General features: G+C 36.8%; 1 protein-coding gene across 4 annotated transcripts in view; it reads right to left on the bottom strand.

Annotated features, from left to right (window-relative positions):
- Nucleotides 1-25,798, bottom strand: part of TBC1D8B (TBC1 domain family member 8B) — a 164,178-nt gene that overhangs the window by 81,582 nt on the left and 56,798 nt on the right. The gene's annotated exons all lie outside the window — the stretch shown is intronic.

Here is a 25,798-nt window from a genome sequence, read left to right as displayed (position 1 = left end):
CTCCCAACACAGCCCAGCAGCCCAGAACTGCCCTGGGGGGACGGCACTCACCTGTGACATAGCACAGTCATCCCTCAACAGAGGACCCGGGGTGCACAGCCTGGAAGAGGGGCCCACTTGCAAGTCTCAGGAGCCATACGCCAATACCAAAGACTTGTGGGTCAGTGGCAGAGACAAACTGTGGCAGGACTGAACTGAAGGATTAGACTATTGCAGTAGCTTTAAAACTCTAGGATCATCAGGGAGATTTGATTGTTAGGGCCACCCCCCCTCCCCGACTGCCCAGAAACACGCCCCACATACAGGGCAGGCAACACCAACTACACACGCAAGCTTGGGACACCAATTGGGCCCCACAAGACTCACTCCCCCACTCACCAAAAAGGCTAAGCAGGGGAGATCTGGCTTGTGGAGAACAGGTGGCTCGTGGACGCCACCTGCTGGTTAGTTAGAGAAAGTGTACTCCACGAAGCTGTAGATCTGATAAATTAGAGATAAGGACTTCAACTGGTCTACAAACCCTAAAAGAACCCTATCAAGGACAGCAAATGCCACGAGGCCAAAAACAACAGAAAATTATAAAGCATATGAAAAAACCAGACGATATGGATAACCCAAGCCCAAGCACCCAAATCAAAAGACCAGAAGAGACACACCTAGAGCAGCTACTCAAAGAACTAAAGATGAACAATGAGACCCTAGTACGGGATATGAAGGAAATCAAGAAGACCCTAGAAGAGCATAAAGAAGACATTGCAAGACTAAATAAAAAAATGGATGATCTTATGGAAATTAAAGAAACTGTTGACCAAATTAAAAAGATTCTGGACACTCATAGTACAAGACTAGAGGAAGTTGAACAACGAATCAGTGACCTGGAAGATGACAGAATGGAAAATGAAAGCATAAAAGAAAGAATGGGGAAAAAAATTGAAAAACTCGAAATGGACCTCAGGGATATGATAGATAATATGAAGCGTCCGAATATAAGACTCATTGGTGTCCCAGAAGGGGAAGAAAAGGGTAAAGGTCTAGGAAGAGTATTCAAAGAAATTGTTGGGGAAAACTTCCCAAATCTTCTAAACAACATAAATACACAAATCATAAATGCTCAGCGAACTCCAAATAGAATAAATCCAAAAAAACCCACTCCGAGACATATACTGATCACACTGTCAAACATAGAAGAGAAGGAGCAAGTTCTGAAAGCAGCAAGAGAAAAGCAATTCACCACATACAAAGGAAACAGCATAAGACTAAGTAGTGACTACTCAGCAGCCACCATGGAGGCGAGAAGGCAATGGCACGATATATTTAAAATTCTGAGAGAGAGGAATTTCCAGCCAAGAATACTTTATCCAGCAAAGCTCTCCTTCAAATTTGAGGGAGAGCTTAAATTTTTCACAGACAAAGAAATGCTGAGAGAATTTGCTAACAAGAGACCTGCCCTACTGGAGATACTAAAGGGAGCCCTACAGACAGAGAAACAAAGACAGGACAGAGAGACTTGGAGAAAGGGTCAGTACTAAAGAGATTCGGTATGGGTACAATAAAGGATATTAATAGAGAGAGGGAAAAATATGGCAAACATAATCCAAAGGATAAGATGGCCGATTCAAGAAATGCCTTCACGGTTTTAACGTTGAATGTAAATGGATTAAACTCCCCAATTAAAAGATATAGATTCGCAGAATGGATCAAAAAAAATGAACCATCAATATGTTGCATACAAGAGACTCATCTTAGACACAGGGACACAAAGAAATTGAAAGTGAAAGGATGGAAAAAATATTTCATGCAAGCTACAGCCAAAAGAAAGCAGGTGTAGCAATATTAATCTCAGATAAAATAGACTTCAAATGCAGGGATGTTTTGAGAGACAAAGAAGGCCACTACATACTAATAAAAGGGGCAATTCAGCAAGAAGAAATAACAATCGTAAATGTCTATGCACCCAATCAAGGTGCCACAAAATACATGAGAGAAACATTGGCAAAACTAAAGGAAGCAATTGATGTTTCCACAATAATTGTGGGAGACTTCAACACATCACTCTCTCCTATAGATAGATCAACCAGACAGAAGACCAGTAAGGAAATTGAAAACCTAAACAATCTGATAAATGAATTAGATTTAACAGACATCTACAGGACATTACATCCCAAATCACCAGGATACACATACTTTTCTAGTGCTCACGGAACTTTCTCCAGAATAGATCATATGCTGGGACATAAAACAAGCCTCAATAAATTTAAAAAGATTGAAATTATTCAAAGCACATTCTCTGACCACAATGGAATACAATTAGAAGTCAATAACCATCAGAGACTTAGAAAATTCACAAATACCTGGAGGTTAAACAACACACTCCTAAACAATCAGTGGGTTAAAGAAGAAATAGCAAGAGAAATTGCTAAATATATAGAGACGAATGAAAATGAGAACACAACATACCAAAACCTATGGGATGCAGCAAAAGCAGTGCTAAGGGGGAAATTTATAGCACTAAACGCATATATTAAAAAGGAAGAAAGAGCCAAAATCAAAGAACTAATGGATCAACTGAAGAAGCTAGAAAATGAACAGCAAACCAATCCTAAACCAAGTAGAAGAAAAGAAATAACAAGGATTAAAGCAGAAATAAATGACATAGAGAACAAAAAAACAATAGAAAGGATAAATATCACCAAAAGTTGGTTCTTTGAGAAGATCAACAAGATTGACAAGCCCCTAGCTAGACTGACAAAATCAAAAAGAGAGAAGACCCATATAAACAAAATAATGAATGAAAAAGGTGACATAACTGCAGATCCTGAAGAAATTAAAAAAATTATAAGAGGATATTATGAACAACTGTATGGCAACAAACTGGATAATGTAGAAGAAATGGACAATTTCCTGGAAACATATGAACAACCTAGACTGACCAGAGAAGAAATAGAAGACCTCAACCAACCCATCACAAGCAAAGAGATCCAATCAGTCATCAAAAATCTTCCCACAAATAAATGCCCAGGGCCAGATGGCTTCACAGGGGAATTCTACCAAACTTTCCAGAAAGAACTGACACCAATCTTACTCAAACTCTTTCAAAACATTGAAAAAAATGGAACACTACCTAACTCATTTTATGAAGCTAACATCAATCTAATACCAAAACCAGGCAAAGATGCTACAAAAAAGGAAAACTACCGGCCAATCTCCCTAATGAATATAGATGCAAAAATCCTCAACAAAATACTTGCAAATCGAATCCAAAGACACATTAAAAAAATCATACACCATGACCAAGTGGGGTTCATTCCAGGCATGCAAGGATGGTTCAACATCAGAAAAACAATCAATGTATTACAACACATTAAAAACTCGAAAGGAAAAAATCAATTGATCATCTCAATACATGCTGAAAAAGCATTTGACAAAATCCAACATCCCTTTTTGATAAAAACACTTCAAAAGGTAGGAATTGAAGGAAACTTCCTCAACATGATAAAGAGCATATATGAAAAACCCACAGCCAGCATAGTACTCAATGGTGAGAGACTGAAAGCCCTCCCTCTAAGATCAGGAACAAGACAAGGATGCCCGCTGTCACCACTGTTATTCAACATTGTGCTGGAAGTGCTAGCCAGGGCAATCCGGCAAGACAAAGAAATAAAAGGCATCCAAATTGGAAAAGAAGAAGTAAAACTGTCATTGTTTGCAGATGATATGATCTTATATCTAGAAAACCCTGAGAAATCAACGATACACCTACTAGAGCTAATAAACAAATTTAGCAAAGTAGCGGGATACAAGATTAATGCACATAAGTCAGTAATGTTTCTATATGCTAGAAATGAACAAACTGAAGAGACACTCAAGAAAAAGATACCATTTTCAATAGCAACTAAAAAAATCAAGTACCTAGGAATCAACTTAACCAAAGATGTAAAAGACCTATACAAAGAAAACTACATAACTCTACTAAAAGAAATAGAAGGGGACCTTAAAAGATGGAAAAATATTCCATGTTCATGGATAGGAAGGCTAAATGTCATTAAGATGTCAATTCTACCCAAACTCATCTACAGATTCAATGCAATCCCAATCAAAATTCCAACAACCTACTTTGCAGACTTGGAAAAGCTAGTTATCAAATTTATTTGGAAAGGGAAGATGCCTCGAATTGCTAAAGACACTCTAAAAAAGAAAAACGAAGTGGGAGGACTTACACTCCCTGACTTTGAAGCTTATTATAAAGCCACAGTTGCCAAGACAGCATGGTACTGGCACAAAGATAGACATATAGATCAATGGAATCGAATTGAGAATTCAGAGATAGACCCTCAGATCTATGGCCGACTGATCTTTGATAAGGCCCCCAAAGTCACCGAACTGAGCCATAATGGTCTTTTCAACAAATGGGGCTGGGAGAGTTGGATATCCATATCCAAAAGAATGAAAGAGGACCCCTACCTCACCCCCTACACAAAAATTAACTCAAAATGGACCAAAGATCTCAATATAAAAGAAAGTACCATAAAACTCCTAGAAGATAATGTAGGAAAACATCTTCAAGACCTTGTATTAGGAGGCCACTTCCTAGACTTTACACCCAAAGCACAAGCAACAAAAGAGAAAATAGATAAATGGGAACTCCTCAAGCTTAGAAGTTTCTGCACCTCAAAGGAATTTCTCAAAAAGGTAAAGAGGCAGCCAACTCAATGGGAAAAAATTTTTGGAAACCATGTATCTGACAAAAGACTGATATCTTGCATATACAAAGAAATCCTACAACTCAATGACAATAGTACAGACAGCCCAATTATAAAATGGGCAAAAGATATGAAAAGACAGTTCTCTGAAGAGTAAATACAAATGACCAAGAAACACATGAAAAAATGTTCAGCTTCACTAGCTATTAGAGAGATGCAAATTAAGACCACAATGAGATACCATCTAACACCGGTTAGAATGGCTGCCATTAAACAAACAGGAAACTACAAATGCTGGAGGGGATGTGGAGAAATTGGAACTCTTATTCATTGTTGGTGGGACTGTATAATGGTTCAGCCACTCTGGAAGTCAGTCTGGCAGTTCCTTAGAAAACTAGATATAGAGCTACCATTCGATCCAGCGATTGCACTCCTCGGTATATACCCGGAAGATCGGAAAGCAGTGACACGAACAGATATCTGCACGCCAATGTTCATAGCAGCATTATTCACAATTGCCAAGAGATGGAAACAACCCAAATGTCCTTCAACAGATGAGTGGATAAATAAAATGTGGTATATACACACGATGGAATACTACGCGGCAGTAAGAAGGAACGATCTGGTGAAACATATGACAACATGGATGAACCTTGAAGACATAATGCTGAGCGAAATAAGCCAGGCACAAAAGAGAAATATTATATGCTACCACTAATGTGAACTTTGAAAAATGTAAAACAAATGGTTTATAATGTAGAATGTAGGGGAACTAGCAGTAGAGAGCAATTAAGGAAGGGGGAACAATAATCCAGGAAGAACAGATAAGCTATTTAACGTTCTGGGGATGCCCAGAAATGACTATGGTCTGTTAATTTCTGATGGTTGTAGTAGGAACAAGTTCACTGAAATGTTGCTATATTATGTAACTTTCTTGGGGTAAAGTAGGAACATGTTGGAAGTTAAGCAGTTATCTTAGGTTAGTTGTCTTTTTCTTACTCCCTTGCTATGGTCTCTTTGAAATGCTCTTTTATTGTATGTTTGTTTTCTTTTTAACTTTTTTTTTCATACAGTTGATTTAAAAAAGAAGGGAAAGTTAAAAAAAAAAAAAAAAAGAAAAAAGACAAACAAGGAAAAAAAAAAAAGATGTAGTGCCCCCTTGAGGAGCCTGTGGAGAATGCAGGGGTATTCGCCTACCCCACCTCCATGGTTGCTAACATGACCACAGACATAGGGGACTGGTGGTTTGATGGGTTGAGCCCTCTACCATAAGTTTTACCCTTGGGAAGACGGTTGCTGCAAAGGAGAGGCTAGGCCTCCCTGTATTTGTGCCTAAGAGTCTCCTCCTGAATGCCTCTTTGTTGCTCAGATGTGGCCCTCTCTCTCTGGCTAAGCCAACTTGAAAGGTGAAATCACTGCCCTCCCCCCTACGTGGGATCAGACACCCAGGGAAGTGAATCTCCCTGGCAACGTGGAATATGACTCCCAGGGAGGAATGTAAACCTGGCACCGTGGGACGGAGAACATCTTCTTGACCAAAAGGGGGATGTGAAAGGAAATGAAATAAGCTTCAGTGGCAGAGAGATTCCAAAAGGAGCCGAGAGGTCACTCTGGTGGGCACTCTTATGCACACTTTAGACAACCCTTTTTAGGTTCTAAAGAATTGGGGTAGCTGGTGGTGGATACCTGAAACTATCAAACTACAACCCAGAACCCATGAATCTCGAAGACAGTTGTATAAAAATGTAGCTTATGAGGGGTGACAATGGGATTGGGAAAGCCATAAGGACCAAACACCACTTTGTCTAGTTTATGGATGGATGTGTAGAAAAGTAGGGGAAGGAAACAAACAGACAAAGGTACCCAGTGTTCTTTTTTACTTCAATTGCTCTTTTTCACTCTAATTATTATTCTTGTTATTTTTGTGTGTGTGCTAATGAAGGTGTCAGGGATTGATTTAGGTGATGAATGTACAACTATGTAATGGTACTGTAAACAATCGAAAGTACAATTTGTTTTGTATGACTGCGTGGTATGTGAATATATCTCAATAAAATGATGATTAAAAAAAAAAAAAAAAAAAAAAAAAAAAAAAAAAAAAATCATAAGGAACCAAAAAAATATATGAGCATTATTAATACACAAGTACAGCAAGGTCACGGAATACAAGATCAATATACAAATAACAATTTTATTTCTATACACAAAAATAGAATAGAAAAATGAAATTAAGAAAACAATGCCTTTCACAATAACATCAAAAGGAATGCAATATATAAGAATAAATTTAATAAAAGAAGTGCAACACTTGTACATTGAAATTTCCAAAGCATTGTTGAAGGAAATTAAAGAAATAAATGGAGAGAAATTCATGTTCAAAATTTCCAAAGCACCGTTGAAGGAAATTAAAGATCTAAATAAATGGAGAGAAATTCATGTTCATGGGCTGGAAACCCCAGTATTGTGAAGATGGCAGTTCTCCCTAGATTGATCTATAGAGTCAAGACAATCCCTATCAAAATTCCACTACGCTTTTTTTTTTTTTAACAGAAATTGACAAACTGGTCCTAAATTTTATATGGAAATATAAGAGACCTAGAATAGGCAAAACAATTTTGAGAAAAGAGCAAAGTTGTAGGTCTTTCACTCCTCGGTTTCAAAACTTACTACAAAGCTACAATTATCAAGACAGTGTAGTACTGGCATAAAGATAGAAATATAGATCAATGTCAGTAGTTAAAGTCAAGAAGTATATCTTTATATTTCTGGTCAAATGATTGTTCACAAAGGTGCCACGACAATTCATTGGAGGAAAGGATAGCCCTTTGAACAAATGGTGATCGGATAATTGGATATACACATGCAAAAAAAGATGAACTTAGACTGTTACTTTACACTATATATGAACATTAACTCGAAATGGATCACCAACTAAATGTAAGAGCTAAAACAATAAAGCTTTTAGGAGAAAACACAGTAAGAAATCTTTGAGACCTTGGGCTCAGAAAAGATATCTTAGATAGGACACCAAAATCATAGCCCCTAAAAGAAAAAAAATGGATAAATTGGATCTCTTTAAATATCAAAACTCTTGTGCTATGAAAGACACCATTCAGAAAATGAAAAGTTAAACAGCAGACTAGAAGAAAATATTTGTGAGACACTTATATGATAAAAGACTTACATCCAGAATATACAAAGGGCACTTACAACTCAATCAAAATATGGGCAAAATATTTCATTAGACAGTACACCAAAAATGATATATGAATGGCTAACAAGTACATGAAATATTTTCAACATCATTAGTTAGGGAAATGCAAATTTAAACCACAATGAGACACTGTATCCCGCCTACTAAAATGGCTCTAATAAAGAGACAGACAATAACAAATGTTGGTGAGTATGTAGAAAAACAGAAGCCCTTATATATTTTAAGTGGGTATGTAAAATTGTGCAGCCTATCAGAAAATAGTTTGGCAATGTGTTGAAAAAGTAAACATAAATTTACCATATGACTAATTCCACCCTTAAGTACATACCCAAGATAAATGAAAATATATTCCCACAGAGACTTGTACATGAATGTTCTTAACAGCATTATTCATAACTTCCCAAAACTAGAAACAACTTAATGTTCATCAGCTGATGAAAGGATAAACAAAAGATGGTATAGCCGTACAAAGGAATATTATTCAGCAATAAAAAGAAGAAACTATGGATACATGCTGTGACATGGATGACCTCAAAAACATTACGCTCAGTGAAAACTAGATACAAGAGAACACATATTGTGTGATTCCATTTATATGAAATATCCAGAAAAGGCAAATATGCCTAGGGTTGGGGGTAGGGAGAAAACAGAGATTAACAGTAAATGTGTATGAGGGTTCTTATTAGGGAGATAAAAATGTTCTAAAACTGATATATGGTGATGGTTGCACAACTTGGTAAATCTGTTTTAAAAATCATTGAACTGTATACTTAAAAAGTTGAATTATATGAAATGTAAAATATGCCTCAATAGAAATATTTTTGAAATTAGAGGCATCAAAAATTCGTATCTAGAGAAAACCCTCTCTCATTCATTCAACAACATTCAAACATCTACTGAGTAAATACTATGTTCTTCATACTGCACTGGAGTTATAAAGATGAGTAAGAGCTCACAGTTAGGTAGGAAAGAGACAAGTAATAAATAATTATAATACACTATCATAAGTGCTATACTAGAGATATGTATGCATTATAGTGATATCAGACTTTCTAGAGGATGTTGTTAGGTTTCATAGGGAATATGATGCTTGAGATGGATCTTTAAGGATGAGTGAGTGTTTGCCAGGCAGAAAAAGAAGTAAGAGCATTCTTAGAAGAAAGAGCATGTACAAAGATAATTATGCAAGCAATGACAAATAATTTGGGGGGACCAAAAAGTAGTTCAGAATGGCCAATACATATGTGCACATAGAGAGGCAAGAGATAAGGCTGGATAAACAAGCAGGGGTCAGATCAGGAAGGGTGTTATAAAGTTAGAACTTATCTTCTAGGTGATTTGGTAGAGGTTAAGGAGGTCACTGAAAATTTCAGGAAGGGAAGTAACATGATCAGATTTATGTTTTAGAAATACCACTCTAGAAGTGATGGGGAATGAATTGGACGGAGGCACAACTGGAAAGAGAGACCTGTTAAGAAGGTATGTAGAGACATACATAACGAGGGTCTAAGATAAGGCAGAAGCGGTGGGTATGGAACAGATGGGAAGGATCTGAGAGAAGCTACAGAGCCTAGTGACTTATCGGAACTGGGAGGGAAGGAGAGGAATCTAAGGATGACAACAATGTTTGGGTGGCTAGATGGATAGTGGCAACTGTCAACCTCGGTGTTCATAGCATCAATCAGTTTAGAGAACACAGGAAGGAAGAAGGGGCACAGGGGAGGAAGACTTCACTTTTAGACATGTTGAATGTAAAATACCTTTGGGACATTTAGGTGGATATGCACTGTAGGTAGTTAAATAATATGGGTCTGGAACTAAGGACAGAGGTCTGAGCTGGAGATCTGGATTTGGAAGTTAGCATACTGGTAGCAAATAAACCTTGAGAAAGTAAGTAATGGTAAGTTGCTCACACAGGAAACATCAAAACTACAGAACAGGCTTATCTACTAGCCAGGATCAAAAATAATTTTGGAACTCAGAAACTCAGCTTTCTGAGACATCGTTGAGACCAAACAACACTCTTGGAATAGCCTCAGCTCAAGATGTGTCAAGAGACAACATCCCAAGGAGTACATCAAAGAAAATTATTCAGTTCCATTCTTTCATTTTAAAGATGAGGCAAGTGATGCACAGACAGATTAAGAAACTTGCCCATATTCAAGGATTTTTAATGACATCTGAGTCTAGAACTCAGCCTGATTTTTCTCATTCTGGAGGCCTTTCTTCTTTATCTAACACTGTCAATAATCACAATTGTTGTTAGAATGTAGGCTAGAAATAAGGTGCTATATGATTAAGATTATACTGAGAGTTAAAGTAATATAAATTCCATTGAGTGGATGAGATTCATTATCTGTAGAAGTAATCCAAGACATTCTCCAATGTATCATAAAGCAGATTTAGGAATTTAAGGAGGCAGGAATATCATCTGATTGTAACTGAAAAAGCTGAAACCTAACCAATATATTTTTGTCAATTTCTAGCTATGCAATTCTAAGTTACTTTCTTTGAGGCTTGGTTTCCACATAGGTAAAATGAGGATAACATCTGTATCACATGATAATTATGGAATTAAACAATACAGTGCTTTGTGAAAGCAAGCTGTATAAAACCTAACACACAGGAGACACTTAAAAATTGCTAGCTGAATTTGGATCTTTTTAGGATCAAAAAAAAAAAACAACAAATTAAGAGGGCTTTTCCATTCCCAGCATTAATGCATTAATTTTTAGTCCCATCTAAGGAAAGTACAATTTTAGAGCATTCAATTGTTGCTTCTCCTTAAAAAAAGCTTTGAAGAACATTTATCAACATAGTTAGTATAGCTCAACTATAGGGGAAACCTTCATGTGTACCAAAGGTATTTCTCCCTTACTAAGCAAAGTACGTTGACAAAGTCCCCCAAAGTTTTTTTTTTTTTTAATTTTTTAACATCTTTATTAACACATAAATTACACACCATAACTCAAAAATTTTAAGTGAATGGCTTTAGTATTTTCAGAGTTGTGCAATGATCACAATCTAAATTCAGGACATTTTCATTCACCCCAAAAAGACACTCCCTACCTATTTGGAATCTTTCCAACCCCCCACTCTCACACCTGGGCAACCTCTAATCTACTTTTTGTCTCTATAGATTTGCCTATTCTGGATTTTTCATATAAATGGAACCATACAATAGGTAGTCTTTTGTGGCTAATGACTTTCACTTAGCATACTGTTTTCAAGGTTCATCCAGGTTATAGCATGTATCAGTACTTCATTTATTATTGCTGATGAATATTCCATTACATAAATACATTATATCTTATTTATGTTATAAGTTGATGGGCATTGAGGTTGTTTCCATGTTTTGGTAATTATAAATAATTATAAACAATAATACTGTCTGCAAGTATTTGTGTGGACATAAGTATTCAATTCTCTTCAGTAAATACCTAGGAGTAGAATTGATGGGTCACAAGACACTTCTATGTTTAATTCTGAGGAGCTATCCAACTATCAAACTGTATTCCAAAGTGGCTGTACCATTTTACATTCCCACCAGTAATGTATGAGGGTTTCTATTTCTCCACATCCTCCTTTACACTTGTTATTGTCTTTCTTTTTGATTATAGCCACCCTAGTGGGCATGAAGTAGTATCTCATTGTGGTTTTGATTTGCATTTCCCTGGTGACTAATGATGTTGAGCATCTTTTCATGTGCTTATTGGCTATTTCTATATGTTCTTTGGAGAAATATCTATTCAAATACTTTGACAATTTTTAAACTGGGTTATTTATCTTTATATTGTGCTTGTAAGAGCTTCTCACATATTTTGGATACAAGTCCCTTATCAAATATATGATTTGAAATATTTCCCCCATTCTGTGGGCTGTCCTTTCACTTTCTTCATAGTATGGTATCATTTGAAGTACAAAAAAAATAATTTTGATGTAGTCCAACTTATCTATTTTTTCTTTTGTCACTTGTGCTTTTGGCACCTATTTCAAGGTCATGAAGATTTACTCCTATGTTTTCCCTAAGAGTTTCCCTAAGAGTTTGAGCTCTTACAATTAGGTCTCTGAGTCATTATGAGTTAATTTTTGTGTATGGTGTAAGGAAAAGGTCCAACTCATTCTCCTGCATGTGGATAGTCAATTATCCCAGTATCATTTGTTGAAAAGATTATTCTTTTACCATTGAATTAACTTGGTACCTGTTCTGGTTTGCTAAAGCTGCTGGAAATGTAATATACCAGAAATGGATTGGCTTTTACAATTGGGGTTTATTAGTTCACAAATTTATAGCTCTAAGGCCATGAAAATGTCCAAATTAAGGCATCAAGAGGTAGATACCTTCTCTGAGGAAAAGGCCGATGGCATCTGGAACACCTCTAGTCAGCTGGGAAGGCACGTGGCTGGTGTCTGCTGGTCTTTGCTCCCGGTTACATTGCTTTCAGCTTCCAATTCCAGTGGCTTTCTCCATAAGTGTCTGTGGGTTTTCACTTAGCTTCTCCAGGGCAAACTCTGGGCCTCATCTCTTAGCTTAGCATCTCCAAAAGTCTGGATCTGTGGTGGCCCTGGTTTCAATGGCTGTCTCCAAAATGTCTCTGGGTGTTTTTTCTCTCTAAATATCTCTCTGCTCTCTTCAAAATATCTCTGCCTTTTGTCCTCTCATAGAGGATGCCAGTAAACTAAGACCCATGTTGAATGGGTGGGGTCACATCTCCATGGAAATAATATAATCAAAAGGTCCCACCCACAATTGGGTGGGTCAGATCTCCATGGAAACAACGCAATCAAAAGATCCCACCCACAATGGGTTGCACCCACCAGAATGGATCAAAAGAACATAGTCTTTCCTGGGGTACACAACAGTCTCAAACCAGCACAGTACCCTTGCCAAAATCCAACTGATCTTATATGTAAAGGATTATTTCTGAACTCTCAATTCTAGTACATTGACCTATATGTCTATCTTATGCCAGTATCATACTGTCTTGAATACTACAGCTGTATAGTAAGATTTAATATCATAAAGTGTGAATCCTCCAACTTTGTTTATCTTTTTCATACTATTTTGGCTAATTTGGGTCCCCTGCATTTCCATAGTTTTATGATCCCCAAAACCTTTACTTTAAAACATATCAGTTACCTAGCTTCTATGGATTATAACTATACCATAGGTCTGGGGTATTAAAAAATGATCACTAAGGTAATCCCCTTAACTTTAGTAGCTTAAATAAGATGAAAATAATGTCCAAGGGATTTCTGGTCATCAAGGTGTTGGAATGAGCTGATCCAGGGCTCTGCTTCCCTCTCTCCCCTGGAGAAGCTTTAAGCAACCAACAAGAGCTGGCAGAATCATTTTTTCAAAGCTCCAGAAAACAGCTAAGGGGTTGCAATAATATGGCAAGCACTGAATCAAGAAAAAGGCAACTTAACGGTAGGATCTTGTGGTGCCCTGGCTATCCACCCCCCCCCCCATTCTTTCACTGGCTTGGTGTAGAGCCAGCCCATGCTCCCAGTGCAGGTCATTGGTCCCAGTACCAGAAGGAGCAGAGAAACCCTTATGCATGTCCTGGAAGCATGTATGTCTCTGCCATCCTGTCTGGTGGTCTCCTGAGGGACTAAACTAGGACCCTAGTTGCAGGCTCACTATCCCAGAACTTGCTTGGCATGTAGAAGACAAATCACATGCTCTCCTACAGAACTCTGGAAAATGGTCAAATTGCAGCTGTCTGGGGCAAAGTTTTGCTGACTGTGGGATATACAGCATACTGCCTGGGACCATGAGGAAACACTTTCCTAGGAAAAGGAGACATTCTGATCTGTGTATTTGGGGGAATTCTTAGGGCCACATGTGCATGCTCAGAATAAGGCACATGCAGAAAAGACCAGGGAGGACACTACGCTTTTGCCTCAGGATATTCTCTAATCTTATTGTTAGGAGAGCTAAGCTCTGAAGGAGACCACTTACACAGGCTAATCTGCAAAGACTGAGAAAGGTAGTTCCTTTTTCTTCTTTTTAATTTTTTTTGGTTAATTCCTGACATTCAAGGACATTTTTGTCATAATGCTAGCTGAATGCAAGCTTAAGGAACAGGCATCTCAGTGTCTAAATTCCAGAGATAGCATGTCAAAATATCAAAATGGCAAGGTTGCAAGAAAAAAATTACAAAACATACAAAGAAACAGGAAATCTTGGCTCATACACAAGAACAGAATAAAGAATTAGAAACCATTAAAAGGAAGACCAGAACTTGGACATATCAGACAAAGACTTTAAAAAATGGTCTTAAATATACTCAAAGAGCAAAAGAAAACCATGGAGAAAAACTAAAGGAAATCAGAAAAATGGTAGATGAACGCAAAGAGAATGTCAATAAAGAAATAGAAATCATGAAAAGGAACCAAACAGAGCTGAAGACCACAGTAACAGAAATTTAAAAAAAAAACTCCCTAGAGAGGTTCAACAGCAGACTGGAGCTGGCAGAGAAAAGAATCAGTGAACCTGAAGATAAGACAATTTAAATTACTCAGTGTGAGAAGAAAGAAAAAAGAATGAAGAAAAGTGAAGAGAACCTGAGAGACCTGTGGGACTCCATCAGTGTACCAATATATGCACTGTGGGAGCCCCAGAAGCAGATTAAAGAGAGGAAGGGGAAGAAAGAATATTTGAAGAAATAATGACTGAAAAAATCCCAAATGCAACGAAAGACATGAATATACACATCCAAGAAGCTCAATGAATTCCAAATAGAACAAACCCAAATAGACCCATAATATAACATGTTATAATCAAATTATTGAATGACAAAGATAAAGAGAGAATTCTGAAAGCTGCAAGAGAGAAGCAAGGTGTCATATACAAGGGAGCTTCAATAAGACTAGCTGCTGATTTCTCACGGGAAACCATGGAGGCAAGAAGGCAGTGGGATGACATATTTAAAGTGCTGAAAGTACAAAATTGCCAACCAAGAATTCTCTATCTGGCAAAACTGTATTTCAAAAATGAGGGAGATTAAGACATTCCAAGATAAACCAAAGCTGAGTGAGGTAGTTCTTCAGGTGGGGAGGAAAGGACACTAGACAATAGACCAAATTCACATGAAGAAATAAAGATTTCCAGTAAAAGAAGCTATCCTACCACCATGAGGAATCATGAAAAGAGCCAACCTCTAGAAGAAGTCAAGGTCAGAGCATATAAATACAAAACATATCGTCCTTGATGCCATCACTAAGCTACTGGATCAAAAAACCCTTAAACCTTCCCTATCACTGGGCTTTCTGTTTATGCTAAAACAAACAAACAAACAAAAAAATGCCCATGTCTGAGGTGGAGGAAAAGTAGCAAATTAGGGTACAGCAGTCCAGTGGTATTTTAGTTTGAAATGCAAAATACCAGTACAAGGAGGGATGGACATTTAAGACAGGATTCAGGGAAAGTTAGGAAGAAATATTCAAATCAATGTCTGAATATAAGGGTAGGGTAAAAGAAGCTGATAAAGGAAAAATGTACAATTAGTGAGAAAGGTCTCAAATTACAGGTCTCTTATTTAAAATGCTTGTTTTGGCAAATAACCTACTTTACTACTGTATGTTAAATTTAGCTGTTTGAATAAGGAATTAAATTTCTGCAAATTCAGATTGAAAAGTTCATAGTTGTAGTCTGGATCTCAAAGCAAGTTACATTCTCTTAGTTTAAGTCATATGACTGAGGCACCAATTTATCTATTGGTAGTATATCCAAACTATAGGAAAAGTATCCAAGAGGAAAAAGAAAACTAACCCCTTAAGTGATGAAAGCCCAAATATAAATTTATAAAAGTGATGGCAAGTATGCCAGTCCTATCCATAATTGCCTCTGAAGCATTTAGCATTCATTAAGTCACATTAACCCACTCACCTTCAAAGATGGTGGATTAAAACAATTTAATATTTGAATTGTTTGAACAGCATACTAAAGTAGATTATCTAAGGAACTAAGCTCTGGTTCTTTTGGATGGAGGGTTTTATCCCATGGCCATACCAATTGTGTAAATTCATTTATTTGGGTACTCACACTTGGCATCACTCATCAGATATTTAGTAGCTAAGCAAAATCCAATCACAACTAGAAAGCAACATAGACTGTTGACTCTATAAAGAGATACTTTTATACCTGTTTGGTCTTTTTCACTTGACACTGACTTTAGCTTATGGCTTCCAGTAATGAAGGAAAGACACAGCAAAGATTAACCTTTCTTTAAGTGTAACTTTTCCACAAACCACTAGATTTAAATTAGATATTTTACAAAGACAACATAATAAATGATGGCTGGGGGCCAAAGTTACCAGTAAAACCAAAAATTAAAATAAAAACATACAAAGAAATACTTATGTAAACTATCAGAATCCTCTTAAGATAGGCTCCTGTTCATAGTCCATAATTTAAAATCAGGTGCTATTTTTCTCTTTAGTAAAGTTTCTGGTTTTATAATTAGAAATAAATCTATATACCCTAGAGCTAAAACATCTTTTCCTATTTACATTATAAGCATAGGAAACATATTACCTTTTCTTATTGAGGCAAACAAAAACCAGTTATTAGGTTTAAACTATTATTCTTATATATATGACAAACATAAACCAAAGGATAAGATGGCTGATTCAAGAAATGCCTTCACGGTTATAACGTTGAATGTAAATGGATTAAACTCCCCAATTAAAACATATGGATTCACAGAATGGATCAAAAAAAATGAACCATCAATATGTTGCATACAAGAGACTCATCTTAGACACAGGGACACAAAGAAACTGAAAGTGAAAGGATGGAAAAAAATATTTCATGCAAGCTACAGCCAAAAGAAAGCAGGTGTAGCAATATTAATCTCAGATAAAATAGACTCTAAATGCAGGGATGTTTTGAGAGACAAAGAAGGCCACTACATACTAATAAAAGGGGCAATTCAACAAGAAGAAATAACAATCATAAATGTCTATGCACCCAATCAAGGTGCCACAAAATACATGAGAGAAACACTGGCAAAACTAAAGGAAGCAATTGATGTTTCCACAATAATTGTGGGAGACTTCAACACATCACTCTCTCCTATAGATAGATCAACCAGACAGAGGACCAATAAGGAAATTGAAAACCTAAACAATCTGATAAATGAATTAGATTTAACAGACATATACAGAACATTACATCCCAAATCACCAGGATACACATACTTTTCTAGTGCTCACGGAACTTTCTCCAGAATAGATCATATGCTGGGACATAAAACAAGCCTCAATAAATTTAAAAAGACTGAAATTATTCAAAGCACATTCTCTGACCACAATGGAATACAATTAGAAGTCAATAACCATCAGAGACTTAGAAAATTCACAAATACCTGGAGGTTAAACAACACACTCCTAAACAATCAGTGGGTTAAAGAAGAAATAGCAAGTGAAATTGCTAACTATATAGAGACGAATGAAAATGAGAACACAACATACCAAAACCTATGGGATGCAGCAAAAGCAGCGCTGAGGGGGAAATTTATAGCACTAAACGCATATATTAAAAAGGAAGAAAGAGCCAAAATCAAAGAACTAATGGATCAACTGAAGAAGCTAGAAAATGAACAGCAAACCAATCCTAAACCAAGTAGAAGAAAAGAAATAACAAGGATTAAAGCAGAAATAAATGACATAGAGAACAAAAAAACAATAGAGAGGATAAATATCACCAAAAGTTGGTTCTTTGAGAAGATCAACAAGATTGACAAGCCCCTAGCTAGACTGACAAAATCAAAAAGAGAGAAGACCCATATAAACAAAATAATGAATGAAAAAGGTGACATAACTGCAGACCCTGAAGAAATTAAAAAAATTATAAGAGGATACTATGAACAACTGTATGGCAACAAACTGGATAATGTAGAGGAAATGGACAATTTCCTGGAAACATATGAACAACCTAGACTGACCAGAGAAGAAATAGAAGACCTCAATCAACCCATCACAAGCAAAGAGATCCAATCAGTCATCAAAAATCTTCCCACAAATAAATGCCCAGGGCCCGATGGCTTCACAGGGGAATTCTACCAAACTTTCCAGAAAGAACTGACACCAATCTTACTCAAACTCTTTCAAAACATTGAAGAAAATGGAACACTACCTAACTCATTTTGTGAAGTTAACATCAATCTAATACCAAAACCAGGCAAAGATGCTACAAAAAAGGAAAACTATCGGCCAATCTCCCTAATGAATATAGATGCAAAAATCCTCAACAAAATACTTGCAAATCGAATCCAAAGACACATTAAAAAAATCATACACCATGACCAAGTGGGGTTCATTCCAGGCATGCAAGGATGGTTCAACATAAGAAAATCAATCAATGTATTACAACACATTAAAAATTCGAAAGGGAAAAATCAAATGATCATCTCAATAGATGCTGAAAAAGCATTTGACAAAATCCAACATCCCTTTTTGATAAAAACACTTCAAAAGGTAGGAATTGAAGGAAACTTCCTCAACATGATAAAGAGCATATATGAAAAACCCACAGCCAGCATAGTACTCAATGGTGAGAGACTGAAAGCCTTCCCTCTAAGATCAGGAACAAGACAAGGATGCCCGCTGTCACCACTGTTATTCAACATTGTGCTGGAAGTGCTAGCCAGGGCAATCCGGCAAGACAAAGAAATAAAAGGCATCCAAATTGGAAAAGAAGAAGTAAAACTGTCATTGTTTGCAGATGATATGATCTTATATCTGGAAAACCCTGAGAAATCGACGATATAGCTACTAGAGCTAATAAACAAATTTAGCAAAGTAGCGGGATACAAGATTAATGCACATAAGTCAGTAATGTTTCTATATGCTAGAAATGAACAAACTGAAGAGACACTCAAGAAAAAGATACCATTTTCAATAGCAACTAAAAAAATCAAGTACCTAGGAATAAACTTAACCAAAGATGTAAAAGACCTATACAAAGAAAACTACATAACTCTACTAAAAGAAATAGAAGGGGACCTTAAAAGATGGAAAAATATTCCATGTTCATGGATAGGAAGGCTAAATGTCATTAAGATGTCAATTCTACCCAAACTCATCTACAGATTCAATGCAATCCCAATCAAAATTCCAACAACCTACTTTGCAGACTTGGAAAAGCTAGTTATCAAATTTATTTGGAAAGGGAAGATGTCTCGAATTGCTAAAGACACTCTAAAAAAGAAAAATGAAGTGGGAGGACTTACACTCCCTGACTTTGAAGCTTATTATAAAGCCACAGTTGTCAAAACAGCGTGGTACTGGCACAAAGATAGACATATAGATCAATGGAATCGAATTGAGAATTCAGAGATAGACCCTCAGATCTATGGCCGACTGATCTTTGATAAGGCCCCCAAAGTCACTGAACTGAGTCATAATGGTCTTTTCAACAAATGGGGCTGGGAGAGTTGGATATCCATATCCAAAAGAATGAAAGAGGACCCCTACCTCACACCCTACACAAAAATTAACTCAAAATGGACGAAAGATCTCAATATAAAAGAAAGTACCATAAAACTCCTAGAAGATAATGTAGGAAAACATCTTCAAGACCTTGTATTAGGCGGCCACTTCCTAGACTTTACACCCAAAGCACAAGCAACAAAAGAAAAAATAGATAAATGGGAACTCCTCAAGCTTAGAAGTTTCTGCACCTCAAAGGAATTTCTCAAAAAGGTAAAGAGGCAGCCAACTCAATGGGAAAAAATTTTTGGAAACCATGTATCTGACAAAAGACTGATATCTTGCATATATAAAGAAATCCTACAACTCGATGACAATAGTACAGACAGCCCAATTATAAAATGGGCAAAAGATATGAAAAGACAGTTCTCTGAAGAGGAAATACAAATGGCCAAGAAACACATGAAAAAATGTTCAGCTTCACTAGCTATTAGAGAGATGCAAATTAAGACCACAATGAGATACCATTTAACACCGATTAGATTGGCTGCCATTAAACAAACAGGAAAGTACAAATGCTGGAGAGGATGTGGAGAAATTGGAACTCTTATTCATTGTTGGTGGGACTGTATAATGGTTCAGCCACTCTGGAAGTCAGTCTGGTGTGGGCAGCCAACTCAGCACCTGGCAGTCGGCCTAGTGACACGGTCCCTGGGCCTTCAGTACATGTCGCGGTGACCGTTCCGCAAGGCGGAGCACCGAGTGGCACCTATGACTCCTGCCTAAAAGGAATTTGCTTCTTGCTGCTGTTTCTTATATTCTTACTGCCTCTTTTTCCCATTTGGTGTCTTTTGGGCTCTGTGGTGGTGAAATGCTCCCACACCTAGCTACATTAATGAGCCAGCAGCTTACCCTGCATTAGCGTCAGCGTAGTGAAAATGCCTGCTCCTTTCTTAGAAGACAATAGGTCACCCTTTCTGCTCACTCCCACTGGCCACCTGTCAACTAGGCGGTAATCCCCCTTCCCCAGCTTTGAAAGAGTTAGCTAGAAGAAACAAAAAGGTAATGATTAACAGATTCAAAAACATGAACACAAAAAATAGTTATAGATTGCTTGGTACCAAATAACAGGAACTGTTATGCCTGTGCCAAAAACATTGTGTCTTGCTACGCTTCAGGGAGTCTATCCCTGCTAGCCCATTGATCATTGTGTAAGAATAAATAATGTCTGAAATTTAGCCAAACTATTCTAGTATTGTATGCCTAAATGCTAGTGTGTATGTTGTAGAAAATTATAAAAATAAAGCTCTGATGCTCTGCTTGGTCGGAGATTTCATCTTCGTACCCAGACACGACAAGGTGTCTGTCTTCTTTCGCCGACTCCAGCCCCCCTATCAGGTCCCTGACCGTTGCTGAGGCCGGCCCTCGGCAGTCTGGCAGTTCCTTAGAAAACTAGATATAGAGTTACCATTCGATCCAGCGATTGCACTTCTTGGTATATACCCAGAAGATCGGAAAGCAGTGACACGAACAGATATCTGCACACCAATGTTCATAGCAGCATTATTCACAATTGCCAAGAGATGGAAACAACCCAAATGTCCTTCAACAGATGAGTGGATAAATAAAATGTGGTATATACACACGATGGAATACTACACGGCAGTAAGAAGGAACGATCTCATGAAACATATGACAACATGGATGAACCTTGAAGACATAATGCTGAGTGAAACAAGCCAGGCACTAAAAGAGAAATATTATATGCTACCACTAATGTGAACTTTGAAAAATGTAAAACAAATGGTTTATAATGTAGAATGTAGGGGAACTAGTGATAGAGAGCAATTAAGGAAGGGGGAACAATAATCCAAGAAGAACAGATAAGCTATTTAACGTTCTGGGGATGCCCAGGAATGACTATGGTCTGTTAATTTCTGATGGATATAGTAGGAACAAGTTCACAGAAATGTTGTTATATTAGGTAACTTTCTTGGGGTAAAGTAGGAACAGGTTGGAAGTAAAGCAGTTATCTTAAAAAAAAAAAGAAAAGAAAAAAAAAACTATTATTCTTACCTGCCTATTAGGTTTAAACTATTATTCTTATCTGCCTTATTATGTAGAATAAGGAACTGATTCCTTCTAATTTAAAAAGTTAGAAAGTAAGATAGTGCTCGTTATGAAAACTAATGAATTAAGTGTTTATACATGCTTTGATAATCTATAGAAGAAATTTATTTGCCCTTCTAATGACTTTAAGGCATAAGTCCAATTTATACTTTTTCTTGACATTCCATAATTCCTACGATTCACTTACAATACAGTTTAAAAGCATCCTAAGTGATCTACAGTAGTGCTTTCCCTTCTTAGGCCATGTCACTTAAAACTAAGCTAAAATGGCCCATTTTTCTTTCACTCAGTAGTAATATTTCTTGATTATATGTGTAAATAAAAATAAAAGATTAACTAATTCTTCAAACAGTTGAATAGATTATACACCCAAGTTTTAACATAACTTATTAAAATGTGGAGAATTTTAATTGACACCTATTTAAAAACTTGGACAGAAGTGGTATATATACATAATCCCAATTACTTCTGGGAACATTTCTTCTTTGCACCACACATCTTTGATGTACTCACAGAAAAAAAATCTCCAAAAATCCTTCTTGTATTCATATTTAGATTTGTTGATTTAAACTTCTTTCAGATTTACTTAAAATATCTTATTGTTTCTCTAAAATTTGCCTGGTTTGGTAAAATTATAGAATGAATTTTTTCTCTTTCTTTCAGTCTGATAGTGGCTATAAAACAACACAACTAACTACAATTTGTCATTTAGAAATCAAATGGAAATAGCTTTTGTTTAAAAAGTTCTCTCCTCAGGGAAAAAGTATAATCAAAGCAAACTGGAGTCTATGGTCAACAGTAACATTGTAATATGCGTCCATTAAATGTAACAAAGGCAATATAGCAAAGCTAAACGTGTATGAGAGGGGGATATAAGGGAGGGATATGGGATTCTTGGTAGTGGTATTGTTGTCTGACCCTACTATTGTATTGTATGATATTTTATTTTTCTTTTTATTATCTTTTTTTATTATTCATTAAAAAAACTTTTTTTATAGTACTCAATATGTTCAAGTTCTGACTGTGGTGATAAATGCACATCTATATGATGATACTATGAACAACTGACTGAACACTTGACAATTGTATGGTATGTGAATATAGCTCTATAAAATTATAGGAAAAATATAAATAGGGATAAAAGTGTTGGAGAAAACATGGAGAGAGGGATGTACGTATTTACTGTTGATTAGGAGACAGAAAGGTGTAACCTTTCTGGAGGACAGTGTGGTGGTTCCACAAGAAGCTAAGTATGTGGGGGCCATAAGGTCATGCAACCTCATTAGGGGGCATATACTTGGAAGATCTGAGAGCAGGGACATGGATGGACATTTGCACACCGGTATTTATGGAGGCAGTATGCATGACTTGCAATGTGTGGAGGTGGCCTAAGGGTAACTCCACTGAGGAACAGAATGATGAACTGTGGTGTATGCACAATGGAATATTGAGGAACTGCGAGGAAGAGTGAAGCTGTGAGACACGCAATGAAGAGAATGGATCTTGGAGACAGTATTTTGAGCAAAGAACGCCAGAAACAAAGGTAAACACTATAATGCCTCACCAATATGGACTAACTATAATATGTAAACTCATAATTGAATCTCAGAGCACAGCTTATCAGAGGAACGCTTATTGTAATGGTCCCTAGATTGCAAGCTCTTACAGCAGTAACATCTATTCCTGAATTGTAATGGCTATCTCCAGATTCTGAGATGCTGATCCCTTTGTGTATAACCTGATCTATCCCTGTAACTTTGGGTTATCTGTGTGACACCTGAAACTCACAGCCAGAGCTCAGCAGATATGAATGTCAGTATCAGTGCATACAGCAACTGTTAAAAAAGCTGAAAGAGTTCAGACTTTAATTGAAGACATAAATGAAGCAGATCTAGTTAGGACTAGGGCAAATGGGGTCAAAGGGTAAAGTACGATACTGACTGTGTTTTTAAACTTCAACTTCCACGTGAGACCAAGGGAAGAGATGTTTATTTGGCAAAGGATCTGTATTTTCTAAACAATTTAACTCGTACAGTTTGTTCAAATACCTTAATTACATGGAACTTTGAATACGAAGTGAGACCTGGTAGGTTTGTACAGGTTAGTGTGAAATAGTGACACATCCCAAAGTAATTTGGGCAGGGAATAAAAATACATATGCAGGGCCCCCCTGAGGAGCCACGGGAAAATGCAGAAGTGTTGGACTTCCTCACCTGGATTGTTGCTGATGTTTTCACAAACATCGAGGACTGGCAGTTTGGTATACCAAGCCCTCTTTGGTGGCATTTGCCCTTATGGAACTCATTACTGCAAAGGAGAGGCTAAATCTGCTTATAATTGTGCCTAAGTGTCTTCCCTTGAGTACCTCTTTGTTGCTCAGATGTGGCCCTCTCTCTAGCTAACCCAACTCGGCAGGTGAACTCATTGCCCTCTCTACTACGTGGGACCTGACTCCCAGGGGTGTAAATCTCCCTGGCAACGCAGGATATGACTCCCAAGGATGAATCTGGACCCAACATTGTGGGAATGAGAATACCTTCTTAACCAAAAGGGGGATGCAAAATGAAACAAAATAAAGTTTCAGTGGCTGAGAGATTCCAAATGGAGTCAAGAGGTCACTGGTGGACACTCTTATGCACTATATAGATAACCCTTTTTAGGTTTTAATGTATTGGAATAGCTAGAAGTAAATACCTGAAACTGCTGAACTGCAACCCAGTGTCCTTGACTCTTGAAGACAATTGTATAACAATGTAGCTTACAAGGGGTGATAGTGTAATTCTGAAAGCCTTGTGGATCACATTCCCTTTGTCCAGTACAGAGATGGATGAGTAGAAAAATGAGGACAGAAACTAAATGAAAATAGGGTGGGACGGGGGGATGATTTGGGTGTTCTTTTTACTTTTACTTTTTATTCTTATTTTTAGTTTTTCTGGTATAAGGAAAATGTTCAAAAAATAGATTGGGGTGATGAATGCACAACTATATGATGGCACTGTGAACAGTTGATTGTACACCACGGATGACTATGATATGTGAATATATCTCAATAAAAACTGAATTTAAAAAAAATTTTACAAAGTTCTCTCCCTACTAATTTTTAAAATGTATTATCATTAAATTTAGAAAGTTTACAGATGATACTAAAATGAGCAATATTCTTCATCACTGCAAAGATGAAAATCTTATATCATTCAGCCATAAAAAATAATGAAGTTCTGATACATGTGACAACACGGATGAACCTTGAAGACATTATGTTGAGTCAAATAAGTCAGACATAAAAGGACAAATATTCTATGACCTCACTGATATGAAATACTTAGAATAAGCAATTTCATAGAGTCAGAAACTAGAATATAGATTACCAGAGGCTGAAGTGGGGGTGGGGAATGGGGAATTATTGCTTAAATTGTACAGTTTCTATTTGAGTTGATGGGAAACGTTTGATAATGGATGGTGGTGATGGTAGCACAACATTGTGAACTGTGAACACATTTAACAGCACTGAATTATATTTTTGAATATGGTTAAAGGGGGAAATTTTAGATTGTATACATGTTACTAGAATAAAAATTTAAAAAAATCACAGGACTGTACAACAGAAAGAGTAAACCCCATTGTAAATGATGGACTATAGCTAGTAGTACCATTATAATAACATTCTTTCATGAACTGTAAGAAATGTACCATACTAATGCAAGGTGTTAATAATGGGGTGGTATATGGGGACTATGTATTTTATGCAGGATTTTTCTGTAAATCAATAACTAATAAAATATATATATATATGCATTCTAATGTGAAAATATAATGCTATGACAATTTAAAAAACATTACATTTCCAAGCAAATCAGAATACTGACTGGTATTTTGTACACACCTTTATTAAAACCTCTAAAAATGGGTAAGCAAAACTAGAAAACTTTAGAGCTCTGTGATTCATCAGGAAAGATGGTAAACTCATTTTGAGACAAAATCCTTTCTTGACAACTGAGCATACCTAACTATTCGGGGCATATGAGAGTTTTCAGGGGGAAAATTTCAGTTCTCTAAGTTTTAGAGAGACATATAATTTAAAGGAGAAGGAAAGACAAGCATAACAGTGAACCTAACACAGAGACTAAACCTGAAATTGAATAGGGCAGAAAAAAACAGTGATAAAGGCAAGAATATGGGAGCACTGGGAGACAAACTACCAAGATTGATCAGATTTTACTTGTGTCCCCATGTCAAACTAAGGAATATCCCAGGTTCGTACTAGAAGAGAATGAGACATAATAAATTTAAGGCAAGAAAAACTCTTGATGGCAAA

Source organism: Choloepus didactylus, chromosome X, assembly GCF_015220235.1.
Source record: "Choloepus didactylus isolate mChoDid1 chromosome X, mChoDid1.pri, whole genome shotgun sequence".
Lineage (NCBI taxonomy): Eukaryota > Metazoa > Chordata > Mammalia > Pilosa > Megalonychidae > Choloepus > Choloepus didactylus.
This window is presented reverse-complemented; position numbering and strand designations above follow the sequence as displayed.